The sequence below is a fragment of the Pleurodeles waltl genome, chromosome 4_2, assembly GCF_031143425.1.
Source record: "Pleurodeles waltl isolate 20211129_DDA chromosome 4_2, aPleWal1.hap1.20221129, whole genome shotgun sequence".
Lineage (NCBI taxonomy): Eukaryota > Metazoa > Chordata > Amphibia > Caudata > Salamandridae > Pleurodeles > Pleurodeles waltl.
Window position 1 is genome coordinate 325,776,047 of NC_090443.1, and position 25,263 is coordinate 325,801,309.

Genomic DNA, 25,263 nt, shown 5'->3' on the forward strand with positions numbered 1-25,263 from the left:
GCCTACCACCAGGGTGACTTTCAGTGACCTTGTGCAGTGACCTGAAGTAAAAGGTGCATGCACCTTTTCATGCAGGCTGCAATGGCAGGCCTGCAGACACATTTTACATGGGCTCCTATGGATGGCATAATACATGCTGCAGCCCATGAGGAACCCCTGGTGCCCCAATGACCTGGGTACTTGGGTACCATATACTAGGGACTTATATGGGAGCACCAGTATGCCAAACGTGGGGTGTGTGAAGACTAAAGCAACAAAATTTAGAGGGAGAGAGCACAGTCACTAGGGTCCTGGTTAGCAGGATCCCAGTGAACACAGTCAAAACACACTGACAGCAGACACAAAGTGGGGGTAATCATGCTAAAAAGAGGGTACTTTTTTACATAGCCCTCCCTCACCCCCAAAAGAAGGACAATAAGGCTAACCTTGTCCAGATGAGTCTTCATTATCTAAGTGAAAATATCTGGACAGTCCATCTGCATTGGAATGGTTACGCCCAGATCTACGTTCCACTGTATAGCCCATTGTCCTGTAGGGCTATGGACCACCTGAAAAGTTTAGGATTTTCACCTTTCATTTGTTTTAATCATAGAAAGGGCTTGTGGTCTGTTTGAACAAAGAGGTGAGTGCCAAACAAGTATGGCCTCAACTTCCTCAAAGCCCAAACCACAGCAAAGGTCTCCCTTTCTATGGCTGACCAACGCTTTTCCCTGGGGGGTCAAGCTTCTGCATATAAAAGCTACAGGTTGGTCCTGACCCTTTGTATTCAGTTGTGACCATATTGCCCCAACCTCTACTTCGGAAGCATCTGTCTGATCTCTAAATTGCTTGGAGTAGTCAGGGCTTCTTAACACAAGAGCAGAGCACATGGCCTGCTTAAGGTCCTCAAAAGCTTTTTGGCAGCTAGCTGTCCACAACACTTTCTTGGGCATCTTTTTGGAGGTGAGGTCATTAAGAGGGGCTACAATGGAGCCATAGTTCTTAATGAACCTCCTGTAGTATGACCTAAAAAGGCTCTAACCTGGGTTTGTGTAGTAGGGGCAGTCCAATACAAAATAGTTTGGATTTTCCCTTGTTCTGGCTGTCCTCCACCTACTAGTTGGCCAAGAAATACCACTTTCCCCTGCCCTATCTGGCACTTAGAGGCCTTGATAGTGAGGCCTGCTTTTTCAAGGGCATCCACAACATTCCACAGGTGGACCAGGTGATCCTCCCAGGTAGGGCTAAAGACAACTATATCATCAAGATAAGCTGCAGTGAAGTCTTCCAATCCTTGGAGAACTGTATTCACCAGACTTTGGAATATGGCAGGTGCATTTTTCAACCCAATGGGCATCACAGTGAAGTGATAGTGCCCACCGATCGTAAACAAAAGGCTGTTTTAGGTTTAGCATCCTCTGATAACTTGATCTGCCAATAGCTAACAGTCAGATCAAATGTGCTTAGATACTTGGCACATGCCAGTGTATCTATAAGTTCATCTGCCCTAGGGATAAGATGAACATCTGTTTTAATAACAGTGTTAAGACCTCTGTAGTCTACAAAGAACCTAATTTCCCTTTTTCCATTCTGGGAGTGGGGTCTTGGGACAAGTACTATAGGACTAGCCCAAGGGCTGTCTGAGGGCCCTATGACTAGCATCTTTTGAACTTCAGACTTGATCCATTCTCTGACATGATCAGGCTGCCTGTAAATTTTGCTCTTAACATGCAAGCTGTCCCCTGTGTCAATGGTGTGTTCACACCATACGGTTTGACCAGGTGTCATGGAGAACAGTTCTGAGAACTGTCCTAGGAGGTTTCTGCAGTCCTTTTTGGGACTACGAGAGGCTGTCAGCAAGTATTACCCCACAACTGAGCCATTGGCTGCACTGTGGGAGAAGAGGGCAGGTGAGGGTCACTCTCTTCTTCCTGTCCCTCATCAGTTGCCATGAGCAGAGTCATATGAGACCTGTCAAAATAGGGCTTAAGGCGATTCGCATGAAGCACCCTGAGGAGGCTTCTGGGAATGCCAAGGTCTAGCAAGTAGGTAACCGTACCCTTTTTCTCCACAGTGGTGTGGGGACCAATCCACTTGTCCTGGAGTGCCCTGGGAGCCATAGGCTCTAGGATCCACACTTTCTGTCCTGGCTGGTAGACAGTTAGGACAGCCTTCTGGTCATGCCATTGTTTCCTCTTCATGTACTCAGCCATCCTTGATCTGAAGCCAAGCACATAGTCCACAATGTCTTGCTTGGGAGGCTTGAGAGCTTGCTCCCAACCTTCTCTAACAAGAGCAAGGGTACCCCTAACAGGGTTCCCAAACAGAAGTTCAAATGGGCTGTAGCCCACACCTTTCTGAGGGACCTCCCTATAGGTGAATAGGAGGCATGGTAACAGGACATCCCACCTCCTTCTAAGTTTTTCAGAGAGTCCCATTATCATACCCTTGAGAGTTTTATTAAACCTCTCAAATAAGCCATTTGTTTGAGGGTGGTAAGGAATGGAGAACTTGTAAGTAGCACCACATTCCTTCCACATGGCTTTTAGGTAAGCAGACAAGGTTTTCACCCCTGTCTGATACCACCTCTTTATGAAAACCCACTCTTGAAAAGATGCCTATAAGGGCTTTGGCCACTACAGGAGCTGTAGCGATCCTATCAGGAATGGCCTCTGGGTACCCGGTGGCATGGTCCACTACCACCAGTATGAATCTGTTCCCAGAGGATGTTGGAGGAACCGGGGTGCAACAATATCCACCCCAGCCTCCTCAAAGGCGTTGGCACTGGGATTGGCATTAAGGGGGTCTTTGGAGTGCCACCTGTCTTGCTACTAGCTTGACAAGTGACACAGGAGCAACAAAACTCATTTGTGTCTTCAGACATGTGGGGCCAGTGAAAGTGAGGGACAAACCTGTCCCAAGTCTTGCTTTGCACCAAGTGACCTGCCAGGGGACTATTGTGTGCCAAGGTCAGCAGAAACTCCCTATACTTCAGAGGGACCACCAACCTCCTGGTGGCACCAGGTTTGGAATCCCTTGACTCTGAATATAGGAGACTGTCTTCCCAGTATACCTTATGGGTGCCACTGATATCCCCTGCCTCTTGTGCTGCAGCTTGCTGCCTCAAGCTCTCCTGTGTGGGACAAGTCTGTTGTTCCCTACTGAATTCCTCACTGGTGGGCCCCCCTGCACCCATGAGCTCAGCTATGTCCGCTTGCAGCTCCTCTGGTGTAGGTTCTACCCAAGGAGTGGATTCTTCTCCGTCTAGAGTTGAATCCTCACTGGAGTCTGGAGCAAGGGGTACTTTCTTACCCTTCCTGCTCTTGGGTTTAGGAAACTCATGTGCCATTGTTCCAGGCTCCAAGGATCCTTGCTCTTTTTGCTTCTTTGCATGTGCTCTTGTGAGGGCAAAGATATACCCTGGGATGCCCGGCATTGCTGCATGGGCCTCCAGTTCCACTTCAGCCCAAGCTGAAGACTCCAAGTCATTCCCTAGGAAACACTGTACAGGTAGGTCTGAGGATACCACAACTTTTTTAGGGCCAGTAACCCAACCCCCCATCCCCCCATCCCCCCAAGCTTAAACCAATAACTGCCATGGGGTGACACAAAGTGTTACTATGAATATCAGTCACTTGATATGTGTGACCAAGTCGGTGTTGCTCAGGGAACACTAGTTTTTCAGTCACCACTGTGACATTGGCACATGTGTCCCTGTAGACTTCAGCCTCAACACCATCTATCAAGGGATGCTGCCTGTACTTACCCATATTAAGGGGACAGGCAGCAAGGGTGGCAAAGTCAATGCCCCCATCAGAGACGAGCACTGCCTCAGTGGTCTCTATAATCAGCCCAGACCTCACTACAGTCCCAAAGGGGAGACCACCTACACTCTTGGACTGACTACTGTAAGTAGTCCCACCCCTATTGCTATTGCTAGGGGCACTAGGAGTAGAAGTGGGGTTAGTAGTGGTGGGGAGCATGGTGCCTTTCTTAGGACAGGAACTGTCTCCTGGCCTATGGCCTTTGTTTTTACAAATATAGCACCAATGATTTTTACATTTTGATGAAGGGGTTTTGTTCCCACCCCAAGAGGAGTTTTGAGGGCCCAATGAAGACTCTTTTGGTTTTTCTTTGTCCACACCTTTATCTTGATGCTTATCTGTTTCCTTCCTTTTTGTGGTTAGCCCCTGTGTGAGTCTTACTACTCACCCTGGTGCAGACCCACTTGTCTGCCTTCTTTCCCAATTCTTGGGGAGAGGTCAGATCAGAGTCCACCAGGTATTGGTGCAGCTGATCAGAACTACAGTTATTCAGAATGTCCTCTCTTAGAATTAGGTTATACAAGCCCTGATAATCACTAACTTTGCTCCCATGCAACCAGCCTTCCAGAGCCTTCAGAGAACAGTCCACAAAATCTACCCAATCTTGGGATGACTCTTTCCTGGTCTCTTTGAACTTGAACCTATACTGTTCAGTAGTCGGACCAAACCCATCTAACAGTGCTGTTTTTAAAACTGTCTAATTGTCTGCATCTACTTCTCTGACAGTGAGGAGTCTGTCCTTACCCTTGTCAGAGAAGGAGAGCCACAACATTGCTGCCCACTGCCTTTGGGGGACCCTCTGTACCTTACAGGCCCTCTCCTAAGCAGTGAACCACTTGTGGATGTTATTACCCACCTTGTAAGGTGGGATTACTTTGTTTAGGTTTCTAGAGTCAAAAGAGTCCTCCCTGACCCTGGTGTCTCTGAAACTGAAACTGCTGCCACCATGGGGTGCTAACCCCATATCCTGCCTTTCTCTCTCCACTGCCAAGGTCTCCCTGTCTGGGGCCAGCTGTTGCTGCTGCAGCCTCAGCTTGGCCTCCTACTCCAGCCTCTGCTGTCCGAGTTCCCTATCTAAGAAATCCTCCCCCGAAGGGGAGCAGTGGGTTGCCTCAGATACTGAGGAGACATGGGAATGGGCATGGAAGGATCTGTTTCTCCTTTGGGGAACCCTCTGTACCAGCCCTCTAGGGACAAAGGTGGGCCTACTTGTATGACCCCCCTTCCTACTACCTGTAGTGCTTCTAAAAGAGGTGTGATGGTTCCCATGTTCTTCCTGATCATTCCTCGGTGCCGAGATCTACCCTTTGTAGTACTGGGGAGTCAGATTCTGCTTCTTCTTCCTCCTCCTCCTCCTGGCTGCCAGCATGGTCCTGGTCAGCCTGGAGAAGTAGGCTTAGAAGCAGCAGACTCTCATTGGGATTTCTCTCTGTCTTCAGTTTTCTCTCAGCACACATCTCCCTCAACTCTTGGAAAGTTAGACCCACATACTGTGAGTTGAGGGCATGAGAGGTGTGCTCTACTGAGGACATTGTGTCTAGCTAGAGTGGTGTAGGTGACCCTAACTACTAAGCTCCCAAAGACTTTCGGAACAAGGGCTATACTAGACCCCTAGCTTACCCAAACTTAGGAGACTAGATCCCTGACACTAAGGCCCTCATTCCGACATCGGCGGGCGCCGCCCGCCAAGCGGAAACCGCCATTTGGCCGCTCCGCGGTCAAAAGACCGCGGAGGCCATTCTGGCTTTCCCGCTGGGCCGGCGGGCGCCCGCCAAAGGAGCGCCCGCCGGCCCAGCGGGAAAGGCCCTGCAACAATGAAGCCGGCTCCGAATGGAGCCGGCGGAGTTGCAGGGGTGCGACGGGTGCAGTTGCACCCGTCGCGATTTTCACTGTCTGCAATGCAGACAGTGAAAATCTTTATGGGGCCCTGTTAGGGGGCCCCTGCACTGGCCATGCCAGTAGCATGGGCAGTGCAGGGGCCCCCAGGGGCCCCACAACACCCGTTCCCGCCATCCTGTTCCTGGCGGTAAAAACCGCCAGGAACAGGATGGCGGGAAGGGGGTTGGAATCCCATGGAGGATTCCCCCAGCCGGGGGTAATCCGGCGGAAAACCACCGGACCCGGCTGGACGACCGCGGCTTCACAGCCGCGGTCGGAATCCAAAATGAAGCACCGTCAGCCTGTTGGCGGTGCTTCAGCCGGAGTGTCGGAATGAGGCCCTAAGTGCTGTGTGTACCTATTCGTTAGCAAATGTCTTTCCTGTGGAAAGCACTCAGTGACAGAGTGGTAAGGCAATTGAAAGTGCTTATCCTACCACTGCACCACTAATGTAGGAAGCTGTACTGGTGTGTGGTGAGCACCTATGGTGTTATCACCTTATACCAGGTCCAGGTATCCCCTATTAGTGAGTGTTTAGGACGCCAGGGCTCTGTAGACGTAGCTATGTATGAGCAGCCAAGACTTATCTAGGAGACATGCAAAGCTTATGCAATACCACTGTAGTCACACAGCACTTACACACATGAAAGAACCACACAGTGTTACAAAAATAAAGGTACTTTATAAGGGTAACACAAATATTAGAATACTAATAGGCAATTCCCCCAACTGGAGGTAGGTAAACACACTAATTATATACACAATAGGAATCAGTAACGCGCATAGAAACAACAAGCATTGGCAAAAGTATTACGTTGGAGTGTCTAGTGGTGGCAGGAGTCACTACCCACACGTCTATTGACACCAGACCCGGTCGACAGTGAATGAAGACAGTCAGCAGTGCAGCACTGAAGCAGCTGAAGAGTTCCTGAAGTGTTGTAGTGGACGTCCCACACCAGAAGAAAGATTGCAGTCGGTCAGTGGTATAGAAAAACCAACAACACGACTTGACAAAGGCCAATGTCATGGAAGAAGAAATGTGGAGCTGCCAGGGATCAGCAAGGTCCAGGTGGACTCAACCAATGGAGGGGAGTACCTAATGACCCTCAGCAGTAGGAGAGTCACAGGAAGAGGAGGCAGCCCCCACAGGCAGCAAGCACAGGAGTCCTAAGTCTCTGGATTAGCACGCAGAGGGCTGTGCACCACAGGGAAGAGTGCTGGGGGTCGGGGCTACAAGGAGCCTGAAGATCCCTTAGAGCAGGAACAAACAATCCTTGGTAGCTGCAAGAGATGCTGTGCCCGGTGGTATTGTCCTGCAAGGGGAGGCACGGGCTTACTGACTCCCAAGTTGGACAGCTGGCAGAGAGGACCAAGGGGACCACTCTAGACCACCACCTGTGATGCAGAATCCATGCAGCTCTGGAGGAGAGGAGATCCACTCTGCCGGTCATTGTTGCAGTTGGGGCCTGCAGATGCAGGGACGTGACTCCTTCACTACAAGGGAGATTCCTTCTTGCTTCTTGTGCAGACTGAGGACTTGTCGCCCTCAGAGGATGCACAGCCGGGGAAATGTTGCAGTTGCTGGAAGGAGCAGTGGAAACAATGTCCCCAAGCAGAGTCATCGCTGTGGATGCAGATTGTTGGTTCCCGGAAGGTCCAGTTGCAGTTCCAGTGGGCAGAAGTGAAGTGAACGATGCAGAGGAGTCCTGCTGGAATCCTGCATGTCAAATCTCAGTACCCACCTAAGAGGGAGATCCTAAATATCCCAGGGAGGGGGATTGGTCACCAAGCGGGTGACCACCTTTCAGGTTTTCTTGGTTCTGCCATCTTGAACCCCAGATGGGCAGAAGCCCCTGGGCGCATCTGAGTGGCCACATCAGGCAGGTGACGTCACAGCCGCCTCCTGAGAGGTGGCTACCTTGCACGTGACCAAACTTCCTTTTAGGACTATTTAGGGTCTCCCTCTTGAGTGGGTCCTAAGATTTGACGTGCAAGATTCCAGCAGGACTCCGGGGCATCATTTACTTCATATTCTGGCCACCGGAACTGCAACTGGACTCTTCAGGAACCAACAATCTGCAACTTCAGCGAAGACTCCACTTTGCAACATGGTTTCTCCGGCTCCTTCCAGCAACATGGGACTCCTCTTCAGGTGTGCCAATTGGGCCTCACTGCGACTTGCTGTGCCTGCTGCCAGTGGGTTGCTTGTGGGGGCTACCACAGCTTCTGTGACTCTCCCAACTCCTGAGGGTCAGATCAGACTCCCTTCCTTGGGGCAAGTCCCCTGGACTTTGCCGGTCCCCTGAGCCTTGCAACTCTTATTTTCTTTATTCTTCATTTACCAAGGTTTGTTGGTGGTCTTCCTGCACCATTCCCCTGACCTGCAACCCAACAGCTGACATGGGACACCATCTGCATCACTTCAGAGTCTTCTCTTCAGCTCCTGTGCTGCACAGCGGGTCTTCTTCACCCCCCCTTCGACCTGGTCCTGTGTCCACAGAAAGGTGGGTAGTGGCTCCTGCCGCAACTGGACACTCCATCACAAACTGGACTTGGTCCCCTTCCTTTGCAAGTCCTCTTCTGCCAGAATCCACCTTTGGGTTCTTCCAGTCCGGATTGACTTTTGCATAATCCTTCTCCTAACTCCTCCTGTTGGTTTTGGGGGGAAACAGGTACTTACCGCTGCTCTCCTGGTCACTGGGGTCACTCTGGTACTCACATCTTGGGGTTCCTAGTTCCTCCAGCTCCCCTCTAACGATTCCACATCCTTGGGTGGGGGACTGTATCTCACATTCCACTTATTTAGTATATGGTTTGGCCCTCTGCTAGGGCCCTCACTATTTTGTAATACTTTTGCCAATGCTTGTTGTTTCTATGCGCGTTACTGATTCCTATTGTGTATATAATTAGTGTGTTTACCTACCTCCAGTTGGGGGAATTGCCTATTAGTATTCTAATATTTGTGTTACCCTTATAAAGTACCTTTATTTTTGTAATACTGTGTGGTTCTTTCATGTGTGATAGTGCTGTGTGACTATAGTGGTATTGCATAAGCTTTGCATGTCTCCTAGATAAGTCTTGGCTGCTCATCCACAGCTACTGCTGGAGATCCCTGACCTCCTAGACACTGCCTACACTTCACTAATAGGGGCTACATGGACCTGGAATAGGGTGATAACACCATAGGTGTTCACAGCACACCAGGCCAGCCTCCTACATTAGTTGCAGTAGTGGGATAAGACACTTGCAATTGCCTTACCACTTTGTCACGGTTCACAAGAAAGATCATTATTAGTTGCTAGGTACACACTGCACTTAGTGATCAGGATTTCTAGTCTTCTAGTTTGGGCAAGTTGGGGGTCTAGCTTAGCCCTATCTCCAAACTCTCAGGGAGTCTAGTAGTTAGTCAGGTGCACCCACACCACTCTAGCAAGATGTCTTCAGTGGAATACACACCTCAGGTCCGAGACTCTCAATAGAGAGATGCACTTTTCAAGAGTTTAGGCAGATGTGTGTTTTCAGGAAGCTGAAGACAGGGAGAAATCCCAATAAGAGTCTACTTCTGGGGTTAGTACTCCAGGCTGACCAAGACAACACAGGTAGCCAGGAGGAGGAGGAAGTAGAGACTGTCTTAGACAGGATTGATTTAGGCTATTCTGGGGAGGGTCAGGCCCTGTTAGGAGCAATGCAGGTAGCGAAAAGGGGGGGGGGGGCACTCCAGTAGGCCCACTTTTACTCCTAGAGGGTTGGTTCAGAGAGTCCCCAGAAGGAGGGATAGGTCCTCCTCTGTTAACACCCATGCCTCATCTGTATCTGAAGAGACTCACTGCTCCAACTCAGTGGAATAGTCCCTAGATAGGGAGCTTAGGAAACTGAGATTGGAGGAGGCGCGGCTAAGACTGTAGCAGCAGCAGTTAGGCCTAAATAGGGAGGCCTTAGCAGTGGAAAGGGAGAGACAGGATTTGGGGCTGGCTCCCTGTGGTGGCAGCAATACTAACTTTAGGGACGCCAGGGAGGACTCCTATGACTAAAGGAGCATGAGTAAGATAGGGCCAGATGTACAAAGCAATTTTCAACTCACAAAGGGGCCGATTCACAGAATGGGCCCGTTTGCGACTTGAACAACGTTTTTTGGGGTGTACAAAGCCCAAACTGCGATTCGGTAACCGAATCGCAGTTTGGGTTTTGGGATTCGGTATTAGGAAGGGGCGTGACACGGGTGTCCCTTCCTAATACCGAATCCAAATGGTATGTATGATTGTTTTGTGACCGGGAATCCGGTCACAAAACAATCGCAGTTAGCACCAGTTTCAAACTGGTGCGAACCCATACGCAAATGGGAAGGGGTCCCTATGAGACCCCTTTCCGTTTGTGAATGGCAGCGAAAATATTTTTTCAGAGCAGGCAGTGGTCCCACGGACAACTGCCTGCTCTGAAAAAATTAAAAGAAAACTTTTCATTTTTGTTTTTGAAATGCATCTCGTTTTCCTTTAAGGAAAACGGGCTGCATTTTTTTAAAAAATGCTTTATTTAAAAGCAGTCACAGACATGGTGGTCTGCTGTCTCCACGGCCATTCCTAATGGGGTCGCAAATTGCGACCTACCTCATGAATATTCGTGAGGTAGGTCATTTGCGACCCCATTGGGAATTGCAAACAGTGTAAAGTACACTGTTGTACATCCGGTTTTGCGACTCGCAAATTGCAAGTCGCTAAGACTCACAGTTTGCAAGTCACAAAACCAGATCTTTGTACATGTGGCACATAGTCCCATCTTACAAGGTGGGAGATGATATTCACAAATGGTTCACTGCCTTGGAGAGGACCTGCAAAGTAAAAAGGGTCCCTCAAAGACAGTGGACAGCACTCTTGTGACTCTCCTTCTCAGACAAAGGCATAGACAAACTCCTCACTGTCAGAGAAAATGATGTAGATGATTATATAGCACTCAAAAGTGCACTCTTAGGTGGATTTGGGCTAACCACTGAACAATATAGGATCACGTTCAGGGAGACCAAAAAGGAGTCTACCCAGGATTGGATAGATTTTTTTGACTGCTCTATGAAAGCTCTGGAAAGCTGGTTGCATGGGAGCAAAGGAAGTGACTACCAGGGATTGTACAATCTAATTCTGAGAGAGCACATTCTTAATAACTGCATTTCTGATCAGCTGCATCAATACCTGGTGGACTCTGATCTGACCTCTTCCCAAGAATTGGGAAAGAAGGCAGACAAATGGGTCCACTCCAGGGTGGGTGGCAAAACTCACACCACAGGGGATGACCACAAGAAGAGGGAAGCAGGTAAGCATCAGGACGAGCGTGGAGACAAACCCAAAGAAAAAGAGTCTTCATCAGGCCCACAAAACTCTTCTGGGGTGGGTCTAAATCCTATTCCAACAAGAAACCTTGGTGCTACATCTGTAGACAACCAGGCTACAGGGCAGGTGACAGCACTTGTCCTAAAAGTAACACCAAGCCTGCTACTACTACTACTAATACCACCACTAGTACCCCTAGCAGTAGCAACAATAGGGTAGCAGTAGTCAGCCCAAAAGTGTAGCTGGGTTCACCTTTGAGACTGTAGTGGGCCCTGGGGTAGCCATAGAACTCCCTGAGACAGTACTTGTCTCTTAAGGGTGGTAGTGGCATTGCCACCATAGCTGCTTGTCCCATTAATACAGATAAGTATAAGCAGCATCCCTTGATAAATGGTGTTGATGCTGAGGCCTACAGGGACACAGGTGCCAGTGTCACCATAGTAACTGAAAAACTGGTGTCACCTGAACGACACCTACTTAGTCACAAGTACCAAGTCTCTGATGTGAATAACTCCACTCAATGGCTCCCCCTAGCTATGATAGACTTAAGCTGGGGTGGGGTTACTGGCCCTAAAAAGGTTAGAGTGTCCCCTAACTTGCCTGTAGGGTGCCTCTTGGGTAATGACTTACAGACCTCAGCTTGGGCTGAAGTAGAATTGCAAGCCCATGCTGATCATCCCTAAACACCTCCTTGCCTTAACCACAACACAGGCTAAAGAGCAAAGAGGGCAAGGGCCCTGACGCCTGTAATAATGGCCAAAGAAACTCCTAACAACAAAAACAGGCAGGATACAGAGTTACCTCATGTCCAAACTCCCACTAAGGATACCACTCCTCTGAGGGAGGAACCCACTCCCTGGATGGAACCAACACCACAGGAGCCTAAGGCTATAACAGCTGAGCTCCTAGGGGTAAAATAATCCACATGAAAGGAACCTCAGGTAGAACAGCAACCCTGTACTACTTTAGAAAACTTGGAACAGCCATCCTGTCCTTCCATGGAAACTTTGGGGCAGCAACTCTGCTCCACCCCAGACAACTTAAGACAGCAATCCTGTTCCCCTCTAGAGTCTTTTGGACAACAACCCTCTCCTGCTCCACAACAGTTAGGACAGCAACCCTACCCTGAACTAGAGCCTTTAGGACAGCACCCCTCTCCTGCCCTACAATCATTAGGACAGCAACTGTGCCCTGATATAGAGATTTTAGGACAGCAACCATGTCCTGCTCTACAATCATTATGACAGCAACCCTGTCCAAATGTAGAGCCTTTAGGACAGCAACCCTTGTAGGAGGGTGACTTTCTTCTAGTATGGTTACCCCCATTTTTTACCTGTTTGTCAGTGTTTGTCAATGTTTTTGCTGTCTCACTGGGATCCTGATAGTCAGGACCCCAGTGCTCATAGTTTGTAGCCTATATATGTTGTCAGTATGCTTGACTGTGCCACTGGAGTCTTGCTAACCAGAACTCCGGTGCTTATGCTCTCTCTGTTTACCAAATTTGTCACTATAGTTTAGTGACTCCATATTCCAGTTCTGATTGGTACACTGGATCCCCCCACCTTATAAATCCCTAATATATGGTACCTAGGTACCCAGGGCATTGGGGTTCCAGGAGATCCTTATGGGCTGCAGCATTTCTTTTACCACCCATAAGGAGCTCATACAAACGCTCCTTCAGGGCTGCCGCTGCAGCCTGAGTGAAATAGTGCACACATTATTTCACTCCACCAGGTAACTTATAAGTCACCTATATGTCTAACATTCAGTTACTGAAGGCTAGGTGCAAGATGACTGTGTGTGAGGGAACCCTAGCACTAGCAAAAGTGCCCCACGTTGTCCAGGGTCAATTCCCCAGAGTTCATAAGTGCGGGGACACCATTATATGCGTGCACTACATATATGTCAATACATATATGTAGCTTCACAATGGTAACTCCCAATATGGCCATGTGAGGTGTCTAAAATTGTGACATTGAACCCCCAATCCAAATCTGATATTGGGGGGCCAATTCCATGCACCCTGGGGGCTCCAGCATGGACCCCCATTACTGCCAAACCAGCTCTCTGATGTTTCAACTGCAGCCTCAGCTGCTGCCACCTCACAGACAGGTTTATGCCCTCCTGGGTATTGAGCAGCTCAATCCCAGGAAGGCAGAACAATGCATTTCCTTTAGGAGAGGGGTGTTACACCCTCTCCCATTAGAAATAGGTGTTACAGGCATGGGAGGGGTATCATCCCAGAGCCTATGGAAATGTTTTGAAGGGCACAAACGGTGCCTTCCTTGCATAATCCAGTCTACACCAGTTCAGGGACCCCCAGTCCCTGCTCTGGTGCGAAACTGGACAAAGGAAAGGGGAGTGACCACTCCCCTGTCCATCACCACCCCAGGGGTGGTGCCCAGAGCTCCTCCAGAGTGTCCCTGGCATTAGCCATCTTGGATTCCAAGGTGTGGGGACCCTCTGGAAGCATCTGAGTGGCCAGTGCCAACAGGTGACGTCAGAGACCCTTCCTGAAAGGTGCATACCTGGATAGGTAGCCAATCTCCCTCTCAGGGCTATTTAAGGTCTCTCCTCTGGGTGTTTCCTCAGATTTGGTTTGCAAGACTCCACCAGGACTCCTCTGCATCCTCTGCTTCAGCTTCTGACCATCGGATCAACTGCAGATTGCTCCAGGAACCGCTGTACCAGCAACAATGTATCCAGAAAAGGTACTGTGACCTGCAACTTCAGCTCCAACCAGCAACGGCAGCAGTTTCCAAAGTGTGCACGCTCTGAGGACTGTCTGTCTTCACCCTGCACCAGAAGAACTGTAGGAATCTCCCGTGGAGTGACGGAGTCACTTCCCTGCTTCAGCAGGCACCTCTCTGCGATGACGACCGGTACTCTGGGACTTCTCTCTTGTCAACGAGCATGATCCCTGGAACACAGGTGGTGGACCAAAGTGACCTTGACCGTCTAAAGGTCCAGCTGTTCAAATTTGGTGAAGGTGAGAGCTTGCCTCCCCGGGCCAGACAGTGCCCCTGTGCATCATGTCCTCTGCAGCTCCTGGACTTCTGTGCACTTCTTCCAAAAGTTATTTGTGCACAGCGTAGCCCAGGTCCCCAGCAGTCCATCCTGCGACGCACAGCTCTCAGAGTTGTTCTCCGGTGGTGTGGGATCTTCCTGTGTAGTGTTGCAACGACCGCACTTTGTAACTCCTTTGTCCCTGTGTCATGGGACTCCTGTGGGTGCGGCCTGGTCTTCTTAGGGCTCTCTGAAGTGCTGAGAGCCCCCTCTGTCTCCTAAGTCAGAGTTGAGACCCCCAGGTCCCTCCTGGGTCCGGGCAGCTCCTCTTTGACGCACAACACGTACCTGCGTGAACCAAGACTTGTTGGTGGAATCCAACGACACAAACAGCCTGCATCCAACAACTCGACGTGGGACATCTCTTGCACCAAGCAGGAACCCGCAGCTATCTTCTTTGGTGCATTTCTGTACTTTTCTTCCAACAGGAGAATCCACTTTTGCACCTTCTTTCAGGTGGGCAGGGGCTCCTGTTCTTCATGGACTCTTCATCGACTTCTGGACTTGGTCTCTTCTCTCCACAGGTCTTCAGGTCCAGGAATCCATTGTTGGTTGCCTGCAGTCTTGCTTGGTTCTTGCATAATTCTTCATCACGACTTGTAGTGTGTTCTGGGGAAACTTGCTGTACTTTACTCAAACTATCCTGGGCTCTGGAGTGGGGTACTTTATTTACCTTTGGTGTTTTCCTACACTCCCAGCACCCCACTGCACACTACACTTGCCTAGGGGGGAAATCGACCTTCGCATTCCACTATTTTAGTATTTGATTTGTGTTGCCCCTAGGCCCATTGCAAACTATTGTGTTTTTCACTAGTTGCAATATTCTATGACTGTTTACTTACTTGATTTTGGTTACTAGTGTTTATATTGTGTATAATACTTACCTCCAGAAGGAGTATTGCCTCTAAGATATTTTTGGCCTTGTGTCACTAAAATAAAGTACCTTTATTTTTTGTAACACTGAGTATTGTCTTTTATTGTGTGTAAGTACTGTGTGACTTTAGTGGTATGCTAGCGCTTTGCATGTCTCCTAGTTCAGCCTTGGCTTCTCTGCTACAGCTACCCCTAGACAGTCTAAGCTGCTAGACCCTGTCTACATTTCACTAATAAGGGATAACTGGACCTGGCATAAGGTGTAAGTACCTTAGGTACCCTCTACAAACCAGGCCAGCTTCCTACAACCCTGTCCTGCTCTAATACACTTGGGGCAACAACCTGCAACTCAAGAATCAGAGGGCCTACAGTTTAAACACATTACAGCAGAAAATTCCAAACTGATAGGGTGGTCCATCTCCCCACAGGGAATGGGCCATACAGTGGAAAGTGATAATGGGAGTAACCACTCCAATACAGATGGAGTCTCCAGATATTTCCACTTAGAAAATAAGGACTCATCTGGCCAAGGTTAGTGTTATTGTCCTTCATTTGGAGGCGGGGGCTATGTTGGAAAGTCACTCTTTTTGGCATGGTTATCCCTCACTTTTTGCTTGCTGTCAGTATGCTTAGACTGTCTTCACTGGGATCCTGCTAATCAGGACCCTAGTGATTGTGCTCTCTCCCTCTAAATTTGGTTGCCTAGGACTTTTGCATTGACCACAATTGGCATACTGGTGCCCCCTTGTAAGTCCCTAGTAAATGTTTTTTAGGTACCCAGACCATTGGGGCACAAGGGTGTAACCGGACGTCTCCCGACGCCGGTTCCCCAGAGAGTACGGCTGCCGCAGAAGCATACCCCCGGGGCACCCCAGAGGGGCTCGGGGTATGACGCCAGACGCCTTCGGCGTCTGGAGAGGTACCGAAAGAAAAGACAGACCCGAAAAGGAGAAAGAGAAGGAGACGGAAACAGACGTGGGAGGAACGCGACAGGAGAAAGAACCACGAACACGGAGCACCGACAACGAGGGACCCGCAGTAGGGGAGAAGAGCCCACAGAGAACGGAAAAGCTCAGGGGACCTCCCGACCCTGTCCCAGAGAAGTCGGGAGACCGCCAGAAAGCCGGCCGCGTCCCTGGAGGGGCGTGGCCACCGCAGGTACGTTTGTACCGCAACTGGGGGTTTGGTTCAGGGTGGTTATGGGGAATACGGGGGAATAAGGGGAGAAGAGAGAGGTGCTGTAGAGAAGGGGAGATCCTTTAAAAGAAAACCCTAAAATAACTCTAACACCACGGAGACCCATACAGCTAAAGTACTTTATAAGAAAAGAAAGGGAACTTAAGAGAAAACACCTGAGAAGAAACACAAAGGAAAGAAAAGTTATCCCTCACCTCCCTTCACTTCTACCTATTCCCCACCACCGTACTAACCCAATATATATATTATCTTATTCCCCACTTACCTGTTTTATCCTTCTTTAATTTCTTTCGAGAACCTGGGCCACTACCGTATGGGAAGATCGGACCCCTTTCCAAAGCTGGACCAGACCACACCCGGACTGCCACAGAAATCCTGAAAGAGAAAAGGGATTTTGTTTTTATTTTCTTTTTTTGGACTAAAAGCGGACTATCATTGTGAACAAGAAACAAAAGATAGAAATTCCATCTTAAAACAGAGTACGAATAAATTAGTTACCCCTCCCTTCCTACGCCTGTCACCTTATTCTAATATCTCCTCTAAATTGGGATAAAGAACCCACTACAGTGGTGTCAGAAGTGGGATATTGGAACGACGACAGGTAATCTATAACCATGGAGGGTACGCCCACAATATCCGATATGATGCAGCAGTTAGCCGAGGGACAGAGGCATCTGCAAATTGTGTGGGAAGAGCAACAGAAGGAGGCTAAAGTAGAAAGGGAGGCCCTACAAAGCGCCCTTAAAAGTCAGGCCACTATCATGGCAAACAATCAATTGGTGCATGAGAATGCAATCAAAAATCTCACGGATACGATTGCAGCCACCCGGGTGCATCCGAATGTGCCCAGCTCGGTCCTACAGCGATATCAGGAAGGCGAAGACCCGGATGCCTTTTTCACCAATTTTGAGCGGGTTGCCACTTCTGCCACCTGGCCCCAGGATAGATGGGGCCAATATATCGCTCCGTTATTAACAGGAACCCTCCAAGCGGCTTATCAAGCGGTAAACCCCGGCGGAACAACACCCTATCAGGACATTAAAAAGAGCATCCTGGAGCGGGTGGGTTTTGATACAGAACACTACCGGGTCCGGTTTAGAAAAGCCAAATGGGGACCCTCCGAGAACCCCCGGGCCCTATACTTCCGGATTAAAGGTTTGGGTCTCAAATGGTTAGGCCCCATTGGGACTAATAGGGAAGATATCATTGAGGTTGTCCTCCTAGAACAATATCTAGACGCCCTACCCACCAACACGCGTAACTGGATCAAGCAGCACCCAAGCCCAGACACTAACACCACCATTGAGTTAGCCTGTGCCTTTCACCGCTCCCTCAAGTTCAAAGTCCCTCCCTTATGGCCAACGCCTAACCCCATCCGACAGAGCCCCGGACCATCCTCATCCCTGGGGCGAAGAACAACCGAGGACCCGGGAAAACCGCGAGGACTTGAAAGACCATATATGCAACAACCACAGTGTTTTAGCTGTGGAGAGTGGGGACTTATCGCCCGGCTTTTCCCCCTGAAAACAGAAAAACCAGAACCAATGGAAATAGGAGTTACTAGGGGGAGAGTCTTCTATACAGGGGGAAAAGAAACCCAATATAAGAAGAGACTTGTTATCAATGGAAGAACAACTGTGGCCCTCATCGACTCAGGGTGCAGTCAGTCCGTAATCCGAGCTGATCTACTAGGTAGCCCTACCTTTACTTCAGGGCTTACTGTATCCATTTGTTGTATTCATGGAGAAACAAGAGAATATCCCCTAATATGGACAACCCTATCCTGGGAAGGAAAAGTGATCCCCATAAGGATGGGGGTGGTGGAACGACTAGTTGAAGAAGCTATTATAGGGACTGATTTCACAGACTTCTCGAACCTTCTTGATAGTACAAGAAATTCTGAGGATATGAGTACCTGGTGGAAAAGTGCTCCTTTCTCTAATGTACCTATACCACCTCCGGTGGTTCGATACAAACCCTCCCGAAAAGAAAAAAGAGAAACAAGAAAAATCTACGTGCAAGAAAACTCGAGCCCCGATAGGGTAATTACACGGGTCCTTACCCTTACTGACCTTCCCCCATTCCGTAATTGTCAAAGAGAAGATCCGAGTCTGGTCCATGCCTGGAAGAGTGCACGACCCCGAACTCTCCAAGATAAGGGTCCATCTTTCACGATAATTAAAAATCTGTTATATCGGGTCACTGGCAATAACAACGAAGAAAAGAAGCAGTTGTTAGTTCCCGAGCTTTACAGACAACAAGTCCTACACCTAGCCCACAGTCAGCCAGGGGGGGGTCACTATGGGAGGGAGAAAACGGAAGAGTATTTGTTGAGGAAGTTCTACTGGCCGGGGGTCTTTTCACAGATTAGGAGATTCTGTCAGCAGTGTCCTAAATGTCAAATGATTGATCCTGGTTCAAAGAGAAGAGCCCCCTTGCAGCCCCTTCCCATTATTGACATCCCTTTTTCAAGAATAGGAATGGACATTGTAGGCCCTCTCCTACCCTCTTCTAGAGGCTACCGTTATATACTTGTATTAGTAGACTACGCCACCAGATATCCCGAGGCCGTCCCCCTTACCAGTATTAACACCAAGAGTGTTGCCCACGCCATGATAGGGTTCTTCTCCCAAATAGGTTTTCCCCGAGAAATCTTAACAGACCAAGGTACCCAGTTCATGTCCAACTTGATGACACAGATATGTCAACTTCTAGGGATCAAACAGTTGCGGACGTCGGTTTATCATCCACAGACGGATGGCTTGGTGGAACGATATAACCGCACGCTGAAAACTCTCCTAAAGAAATCTATTTCAGAGTCAGGTAAAGACTGGGATAGGAAACTCCCGTTAGTATTATACGCTATCAGGACCCATGAATAAGCTTCTACGGGCCATAGTCCATTTGAATTATTGTTCGGACGGCAGCCCAGAACCTTATTAGACATGGCAGCGGAGTTATGGGAGGAGGAGGATGGGGAAAAGTCCATCTTGGAGTATACCCGTTGTAAGGAAATGCCTCCTTGGCATGGTTACCCCCTGACTTTTTGCCTTTGCTGATGCTATGTTTTGAATTGAAAGTGTGCTGAGGCCTGCTAACCAGGCCCCAGCACCAGTGTTCTTTCCCTAACCTGTACTTTTGATTCCACAATTGGCACACCCTGGCATCCAGATAAGTCCCTTGTAACTGGTACCTCTGGTACCAAGGGCCCTGATGCCAGGGAAGGTCTCTAAGGGCTGCAGCATGTATTATGCCACCCTAGAGACCCCTCACCCAGCACAGACACACTGCTTACCAGCTTGTGTGTGCTAGTGAGAACAAAATGAGTAAGTCGACATGGCACTCCCCTCAGGGTGCCATGCCAGCCTCTCACTGCCTATGCAGTATAGGTAAGACACCCCTCTAGCAGGCCTTACAGCCCTAAGGCAGGGTGCACTATACCATAGGTGAGGGTACCAGTGCATGAGCACTGTGCCCCTACAGTGTCTAAGCCAAACCTTAGACATTGTAAGTGCAGGGTAGCCATAAGAGTATATGGTCTGGGAGTCTGTTTTACACGAACTCCACAGCACCATAATGGCTACACTGAAAACTGGGAAGTTTGGTATCAAACTTCTCAGCACAATAAATGCACACTGATGCCAGTGTACACTTTATTGTAAAATACACCACAGAGGGCACCTTAGAGGTGCCCCCTGAAACTTAACCGACTATCTGTGTAGGCTGACTGGTTCCAGCAGCCTGCCACACTAGAGACATGTTGCTGGCCCCATGGGGAGAGTGCCTTTGTCACTCTGAGGCCAGTAACAAAGCCTGCACTGGGTGGAGATGCTAACACCTCCCCCAGGCAGGAGCTGTAACACCTGGCGGTGAGCCTCAAAGGCTCACCCCTTTGTCACAGCACCGCAGGACACTCCAGCTAGTGGAGTTGCCCGCCCCCTCCGGCCCCGGCCCCCACTTTTGGCGGCAAGGCCGGAGAAAATAATGAGAATAACAAGGAGGAGTCACTGGCCAGTCAGGACAGCCCCTAAGGTGTCCTGAGCTGAGGTGACTCTAACTTTTAGAAATCCTCCATCTTGCAGATGGAGGATTCCCCCAATAGGATTAGGGATGTGACCCCCTCCCCTTGGGAGGAGGCACAAAGAGGGTGTACCCACCCTCAGGGCTAGTAGCCATTGGCTACTAACCCCCCAGACCTAAACACGCCCTTAAATTTAGTATTTAAGGGCTTCCCTGAACCTAAGAATTTAGATTCCTGCAACAACAAGAAGAAGGACTGCCTAGCTGAAAACCCCTGCAGAGGAAGACCAGAAGACAACAACTGCCTTGGCTCCAGAAACTCACCGGCCTGTCTCCTGCCTTCCAAAGAACTCTGCTCCAGCGACGCCTTCCAAAGGGACCAGCGACCTCTGAATCCTCTAAGGACTGCCCTGCTTCGACGACGACAAGAAACTCCCGAGGACAGCGGACCTGCTCCAAAAAGACTGCAACTTTATCCAAAGGAGCGGCTTTAAAGAACCCTGCAATCTCCCCGCAAGAAGCGTGAGACTTGCAACACTGCACCCGGCGACCCCGACTCGGCTGGTGGAGAACCAACACCTCAGGGAGGACCCCCGGACTACTCTACGACTGTGAGTACCAAAACCTGTTCCCCCTGAGCCCCCACAGCACCGCCTGCAGAGGGAATCCCGAGGCTTCCCCTGACCGCGACTCTCTGAAACCTAAGTCCCGACGCCTGGAAAAGACCCTGCACCCGCAGCCCCCAGGAGCTGAAGGACCGGACTTTCACTGCAGAAGTGACCCCCAGGAGTCCCTCTCCCTTGTCCAAGTGGAGGTTTCCCCGAGGAAGCCCCCCCTTGCCTGCCTGCAGCGCTGAAGAGATCCCTTGATCTCTCATTGACTTCCATTGCGAACCCGACGCTTGTTCTAACACCGCGCCGCTGAGGGTGAAATTTCTGTGTGGGCTTGTGTCCCCCCCGGTGCCCTACAAAACCCCCCTGGTCTGCCCTCCGAAGACGCGGGTACTTACCTGCTGGCAGACTGGAACCGGGGCACCCCCTTCTCTCCATTGAAGCCTATGCGTTTTGGGCACCACTGTGAACTCTGCACCTGACCGGCCCTGAGCTGCTGGTGTGGTAACTTTGGGGTTGCTCTGAACCCCCAACGGTGGGCTACCTTGGACCAAGAACTGAACCCTGTAAGTGTCGTACTTACCTGGTAAAACTAACAAAAACTTACCTCCCCCAGGAACTGTGAAAATTGCACTGTGTCCACTTTTTAAATAGCTATTTGTGAATAACTTGAAAAGTATACATGCAATTGAAATGATTCAAAGTTCCTAATGTACTTACCTGCAATACCTTTCAAACAAGATATTACATGTTAAATTTGAACCTGTGGTTCTTAAAATAAACTAAGAAAAGATATTTTTCTATAACAAAACCTATTGGCTGGATTTGTCTCTGAGTGTGTGTACCTCATTTATTGTCTATGTGTATGTACAACAAATGCTTAACACTACTCCTTGGATAAGCCTACTGCTCGACCACACTACCACAAAATAGAGCATTAGTATTATCTCTTTTTACCACTATTTTACCTCTAAGGGGAACCCTTGGACTCTGTGCATGCTATTCCTTACTTTGAAATAGCACATACAGAGCCAACTTCCTACATTGGTGGATCAGCGGTGGGGTACAAGACTGTGCATTTGCTGGACTACTCAGCCAATACCTGATCACACGACAAATTCCAAAATTGTCATTAGAAATTGATTTTTGCAATTTGAAAAGTTTTCTAAATTCTTTAAAGTCCTGCTAGGGCCTTGTGTTAGTCCCTGTTAGCATTTCTTTTAGAGTTTAAAAGTTTGGTAAAAGTTTGAATTAGAACCTAGAACTAGTTTTAGATTCTTAAAAAGTATTCCAACTTTTAGAAGCATAATGTCTAGTGCAGAGATGAATGTGGTGGAACTCGACACCACACCTTACCTCCATCTTAAGATGAGGGAGCTAAGGTCACTCTGTAAAATAAAGAAAATAGTAATGGGCCCCAGACCTTCCAAACTACAGCTCCAGGAGCTGTTGGCAGAGTTTGAAAAGGCCAACCCCTCTGAGGATGGCAACACAGAGGATGAAGATAGTGACTTGGAGGAAAATTCCCCCCTACCAGTCCTATTTAGGGAGAACAGGGCCTCTCAAGCCCTGACTCCACAAATAATAGTCAGAGATGCTGGTTCCCTCACAGGAGGGGCCAACAACTCTGAAATCACTGAGGATAACTCCAGTGAAGAGGACATCCAGTTAGCCAGGATGGCCAAAAGATTGGCTTTGGAAAGACAGATCCTAGCCATAGAAAGGGAAAGACAAGAGATGGGCCTAGGACCCATCAATGGTGGCAGCAACATAAATAGGGTCAGAGATTCTCCTGACATGTTGAAAATCCCTAAAGGGATTGTAACTAAATATGAAGATGGTGATGACATCACCAAATGGTTCACAGCTTTTGAGAGGGCTTGTGTAACCAGAAAAGTGAACAAATCTCACTGGGGTGCTCTCCTTTGGGAAATGTTCATAGGAAAGTGTAGGGATAGACTCCTCACACTCTCTGGAAAAGATGCAGAATCTTATGACCTCATGAAGGGTACCCTGATTGAGGGCTTTGGATTCTCCACTGAGGAGTATAGGATTAGATTCAGGAGGGCTCAAAAATCCTCGAGCCAGACCTGGGTTGACTTTGTAGACTACTCAGTAAAAACACTAGATGGTTGGATTCAAGGCAGTGGTGTAAGTAATTATGATGGGCTGTACAATTTATTTGTAAAAGAACACCTGTTAAGTAATTGTTTCAATGACAAACTGCATCAGCATCTGGTGGACCTACGACCAATTTCTCCCCAAGAATTGGGAAAGAAAACGGACCATTGGGTCAAGACTAGGGTGTCCAAAACTTCCACAGGGGGTGACCAAAAGAAAGGGGTCACAAAACCTCCCCAGGGGAAAGGTGGTGAGACAGCCAAAAATAAAAATAGTAAAGAGTCTTCTACAGGCCCCCAAAAACCTGCACAGGAGGGTGGGCCCAGAGCCTCTTCACAAAACAATCCTGGGTACAAGGGTAAAAACTTTGATCCCAAAAAGGCCTGGTGTCGAAACTGTAGTCAGTCTGGACACCAAACTGGAGACAAGGCCTGTCCCAAGAAAGATACCACTTCTAACTCCCATCCAGCTAAAACTGGAATGGCCAGTCTCCAAGTGGGATCAACAGTGTGCCCAGAGCAAATCACACTGAAGCTACATTAGTCTCTGAGGGTGGGGTGGATTTAGCCACACTGGCTGCCTGGCCCCCTAACATGCAAAAATACAGGCAGCAGCTCTTAATTAATGGGACAAGTGTAGAGGGCCTGAGGGATACAGGTGCCAGTGTCACCATGGTGACAGAGAAACTGGTTTCCCCTGGCCAATACCTGACTGGACAAACTTATCCAGTCACCAACGCTGACAATCAGACTAAAGTACATCCCATGGCTATGGTAACTTTAGAGTGGGGAGGGGTCAGTGGCCTGAAACAGGTGGTGGTCTCCTCAAATATCCCAGTAGACTGTTTGCTTGGAAATGACCTGGAGTCCTCAGCCTGGGCTGAGGTAGAACTGAAAACCCATGCAGCCATGCTGGGTATCCCTGAACTGGTGTGTGTCAAGACTAGGGCACAGTGCAAGGCACAGGGTGAAAAAGTAGAGCTGGAGTCTGGAAAAATGACCCAGCCTACCAAGAAAAAAGGAAAGTCAGCTGGGAAACCAGCTGCAACACAACACCAAAAAGAGAACCTCTCTTCTCAGGAAGAAGTTCTGCCCTCTGAGGGAACTGAGCCTATGGAGCTGGAACCTTATCAGGTTGAGCTCTTGGGCCCAGGGGGACCCTCAAGGGAAGAGTTGTGTAAGGGACAAGAAACCTGTCCCTCTCTTGAAGGCCTTAGGCAGCAAGCTGCTGAAGAGTCCAAAGGCAAGAAAAATGGAACACATAGGGTCTATTGGGAAGATGGACTCCTGTACACTGAGGCAAGAGATCCCAAACCTGGTGCCACTAGGAGAGTGGTAGTGCCTCAGGGTTTCAGAGAGTTTATTCTGACCTTAGCCCATGATATTCCCCTTGCTGGGCATTTGGGACAAACCAAGACGTGGGAGAGGTTAGTCAACCACTTCTACTGGCCCAATATGTCCCAGAAGGTTAAGGAGTTTTGCCTCTCCTGCCCCACCTGTCAAGCCAGTGGTAAGACAGATGGGCATCCAAAGGCCCCCCTCATTCCACTTCCAGTGGTGGGGGTCCCCTTTGAAAGAGTGGGTGTGGACATAGTTGGTCCACTAGAACCTCCCACAGCCTCAGGAAATATGTACATCCTAGTAGTAGTGGATCATGCTACTAGGTATCCTGAAGCTATTCCCCTTAGGTCGACTACTGCCCCTGCAGTAGCCAAGGCCCTCATTGGTATCTTTACCAGAGTGGGTTTCCCTAAGGAGGTGGTGTCTGACAGAGGTACCAACTTCATGTCAGCATACCTAAAACACATGTGGAATGAGTGTGGAGTGACTTACAAATTCACTACACCATATCATCCACAAACTAATGGCCTTGTTGAGAGATTCAACAAGACATTAAAGGGCATGATCATGGGGCTCCCAGAAAAACTCAAAAGGAGATGGGATGTCCTCCTGCCATGTCTGCTTTTCGCTTACAGAGAGGTGCCTCAGAAGGGAGTAGGATTCTCACCCTTTGAACTTCTGTTTGGCCACCCTGTAAGGGGACCACTTGCTCTTGTTAAAGAAGGCTGGGAGAGACCTCTTCATGAGCCTAAACAAGACATAGTGGACTATGTACTTGGCCTTCGCTCAAGGATGGCAGAGTACATGGAAAAGGCAAGTAAAAACCTTGAGGCCAGCCAACAACTCCAGAAGTTGTGGTATGACCAAAAGGCTGCACTGGTTGAATTTCAACCAGGGCAGAAAGTCTGGGTTCTGGAGCCTGTGGCTCCCAGGGCACTCCAGGACAAATGGAGTGGCCCTTACCCAGTACTAGAAAGGAAGGGTCAGGTCACCTACCTGGTGGACCTGGGCACAAGCAGGAGCCCCAAGAGGGTGA

General features: G+C 49.2%; 1 long non-coding RNA gene across 1 annotated transcript in view; it reads right to left on the reverse strand.

Moving 5' to 3' along the window:
- Positions 1 to 25,263, reverse strand: part of LOC138292613 (uncharacterized) — a 155,147-nt gene that overhangs the window by 119,344 nt on the left and 10,540 nt on the right. The window contains exon 3 of the long non-coding RNA XR_011202738.1: positions 16,401 to 16,510. This is a non-coding gene — a long non-coding RNA (uncharacterized lncRNA). The remainder of the gene's footprint in view (positions 1 to 16,400; positions 16,511 to 25,263) is intronic.